Raw genomic sequence first — 3,912 nt, forward strand, 5'->3', positions numbered from 1 at the left:
AAAGGAGGTAAATCAGTAGTAATTTTATCAGCGTGAATATTTTGCCACCACTGCTTATGACTCAACTAAGTCATCAAATTTTCTGTTAAACAGGTGTGGGTTGTAAAACGCTTTATTTACTGTTACATTTATTGAAGTAACGTTTTGGGTGAAATGTACTTGTCAGAGTAGTTTTAAGACAACATTTTTTTCAGTTGTATTTTTTGTTTAAAAGAAACTACTACTACGTTACTTTGAGCTGCAGCCTGCTTTCTAGTTTTATTTTAATCTAACTCTTATTGCTCACACCATGTTTTTTTTTAATTGTCAGGGACAATTTGTTGCTCACTGTAATTTTATCGAGATTTAATGTATTATTTCTTCAGTTGAAGTGATGTTGGATTTTGCACATTCCTAATTTATTTTCGTTTATATTACATTATTAATTATATATATTTTGTAGATAAGTTTTGTGTTTCTTCCTTCTCCCTGGAACATTTCTCAGTCTTAATTTTTTAATTCTGTTTTTATCTAGTAATGTTCAACAAATCCAAATATGTTTTGTCTATTTTAATTCCATGCTCTGATTAAACAACGGCAACCTGTTACTCGGTGCTTGGTTATTTATTTATTTTTTCATTTAAACATTTGGCGGGGTTGTATTATCTTTCGAGTAATCATTTGGAGGACTACTTTTACCGGAGTGACATTATTCGAAATGCCAGCACTCACTCTCACTTTACTTGAGTCCAATTCGGCTACCTACCTCTGCTGTTAACTACACTAGGTCGTTTCTATGAATGAGAGTTTTGCTAGCAACATGGTGCTTCACTCTGTGCAGCGATCCAGTACTTGTTTCAAAATCCCGACGTTGACATTTCAAGTAACGCATAATGTATAAGTGAACACGTGAATCAACCTGCATGTGGAAACGAGCAAAACTGCACGTAAAAGATTCACAAGCGTGAACACCGGAAGTAAACAAATAATAGAAATAATGCAAATAATATACAGTCACTAAACATTACATACCGTTTATTTGTCCCGTGCTGACTCTTTCTCCATACACGGAATTGTATGATCGTACCTGTAGCTCCACATTTCTCTTCTGGCTGATGGCTGCGGTTATTTAGTCTTATTTCATAATTAGGACACACCTCTAAGGCTGGATTTACACTGCATGCTTCGAGAGACACAATTCCGGATTTTTCTATTCACTCTCAAGTGGGACCATCCGCGTCACGGCTACGTAAACAACAAACAAAAGTAAGGCACCCAGACAGGTAATTTACAAGCCTCTTCCGAGATAAGATAAAAATCAGATAAGCATCAGATAATCTGCGAGGGGAACTCAAAGGTTTTCAAAGTCATTGTTGTCTTGATGTTACCCATTGTTAACGTAAAATACTGCTAGTACAACAAAACAAATGCATACGAAAAATTAACATACTATTTAAAAATAAATAAATAAATAAATAATAAAAGTTGATATAAACGTGGGCGGCACGTTCGACCACTGGTTACGTCCGCCTCACTAGTGCAGAGGTCGTGGGTTCGATTCCAACCTTGGACTTCCTGTATGGAGTTTGCATGTTCTCCCCTTACCTGCGTGGGGTTTTTGCCGGGTTCTTCGGTTTCCTCCCACATTCCAAAGACATGCATGGTAGGTTAATTGGACACCAAATTGCCCCGAGGTGTGATTGCAAGAGTGACTGGTTGTTTGTCTTTGTGTGCCCTGTGATTGGCTGGCAACCAGTTTAGGGTGTACCCCTTCTACTGTCCGAAGACAGATGGGATCAGCTCCAGCACGCCCGGGACCCTCGTGAGAATAAGCGACTTGGATAATGGATGGGTGTATAATATAAACGCGCAAAAGTAATGAGTACTACTTCTAATACTACTAACGCACCCAAAACAAACACAACAAAGTAAATTCACAATTGCTGTTACCGTGGCTGCAACTAATGCTAATCTACATAAAAATAAATACAAATACTGTAAACAAGGGGAATAAATACACAACTATGACTTCAGTACTCAAACAAATGCAAAAAATAAATGCAAAACGACTGCTTAAATACACACAACTACATCAGTACTGCTGCTTCGAATAATATACTACTAATACTAAAATGTGGGAAAATAAAATTAAATACTATAACTTGGAGCACAGAAATAATATACATTCACCTTGCAGTGTCACAGGTGTCACCAAACACAGACTGATATCAAAGTAAAAAATAAAACTTCATTACTTAAAGAAACAATGTTGCAAACAAACTGAGTTGTGAGCACGCCAGTGGCTGAGCTCTTGACACTTGCGACCAAATCTCGGGTTTTTTCATTAAAACTCATTATGATCAGCCTGAAGCATGGACTCCAGTGTCTTTTGGTAGTCAGTTTAAAGTTAACTTTCACAGCCTCAAGGACCTGGTGAATCCCCACAAGCTGCGGTCCGGAGCAGAGTTTTTCTTGTGTCAGCCCTCCAGGATCCTCGACTGCCTAGAGTTGTTCATGCCGAACCTGAAATGCATCTCTGAACATCACTTCAATCAAGGCCCCCAAAAAAACAACGGCAAACTAAAATGATAAAAAAAAAAAAAGACTATATCATCATAAATTAGTACTTTAGTTTTTAGTCTTTGCAAATGTTGTCAGCAATTCTCTTCAAACATGTAGACTTAGTAAATATACATTTTGTGACATTTTTCTTCGGTGGTGAAATTTTTTGTAAAATAATAATAAAATATATGCCATTGCTCAATAAAGGTTGAGAAGCACTGGATTAAATTTCGTGAATTAATGTCGCTCAGTGGTAAAGATAACTAGATGTAGATTCCGAGTCCAGTTCACATGCTCTAACAGTACCTGCAGTCACAAGAGCAGCATGTGTGTACTTTTTATTTTTTAAATGTGCATAATTTATTGGAAAATTAGTATAAAAAGTATCATCTGATCATCAAGGCACTTTGATCTCAGTTTTGTGCCTTACAGCAAAAACATCCAGGAAGCTTGGCTAATGAATTGTTGATTTAACAAAGTGCAGAAATAGCACGTGAACTGTTTGTAAATATTGACAAGCACAGGAAAGAAAATATCTCTGAAGAAAAACGATGAATTTGACGACATTTTCTTGTTCAGATGACGAGGAAAAATAACTTCTTCATAATCACATTTGACAGTGTTACTGCTGTAAAATCAATATCCAAAAAGAAACGACCATTCATATGAGGGTCATGAATGCACAAAAGTATTGTGGACTGGTGACCATTGTTAATCCAGATGACTCATACTTAAAAGTTTCCTTTTTGGTTTGGAGAGCAAGTAGTCTGACTTTGGGAAAATCACACAGCAGGCTGCAAGTGACCCCAGGTAGTGGTAATCCCATCCTGTCCTCTGGAGCTTAAGTACGAATAGGCTAAATTCCCTTGGTGCAGAAAAGAAAAAATGGCTGAAAAAAGGGTCATGAATTTAAAAAAAAAAAATAAATAAATAAACTTGGTCCCACTCATACATGCGATTGCTGTGCCTGCTGAATGCATGAAATTATGCGCTGCTAAAAAATGGATTACTGCCCCATCAAACAACTTTGAGGGTCGCCATGTGGCTATCCAAGATGCAACAAGAGGCAGTAGTCACCAGATAGCCCGCAAGCTAAAACGTTTTTGGGGATCGTCTCAGCCTCGCTTATTCTCAATAACAACACAAAGCTGTTCTGTAAATTGTGGCATACAGGGACGATGCATTTCAGAAATGTATCGGAGCTGGCTAGCTGCAAGCTGTAGTGGTAGAAATGGGCCCAGAAATTAATAAATAGTAACTTAAAGAAATCAAATTGAACACGAGCTGTAGCTCCTCAAATCTTCAAACAGGTATTTTACACCAGAAAAACAATAACTACATCATGCAAATCAAGCCACTTTAACAACTGCG

The 3,912-nt window shown here is 37.3% G+C and overlaps 1 protein-coding gene across 1 annotated transcript in view; it reads right to left on the reverse strand.

Moving 5' to 3' along the window:
- LOC148325808 (polyamine-transporting ATPase 13A3-like) overlaps positions 1-1,549 on the reverse strand; it is a 22,641-nt gene extending 21,092 nt beyond the window's left edge. Inside the window, exon 1 of the mRNA XM_088311635.1 lies at positions 1,012-1,549. The gene's annotated coding sequence lies outside the window, so the exon portion shown is untranslated. The remainder of the gene's footprint in view (positions 1-1,011) is intronic.
- Positions 1,550-3,912: the final 2,363 nt, after the last annotated feature.

Source organism: Idiotropiscis lumnitzeri, chromosome 12, assembly GCF_059441095.1.
Source record: "Idiotropiscis lumnitzeri isolate Australia: NSW breed Sydney's pygmy pipehorse chromosome 12, RoL_Ilum_1.0, whole genome shotgun sequence".
Lineage (NCBI taxonomy): Eukaryota > Metazoa > Chordata > Actinopteri > Syngnathiformes > Syngnathidae > Idiotropiscis > Idiotropiscis lumnitzeri.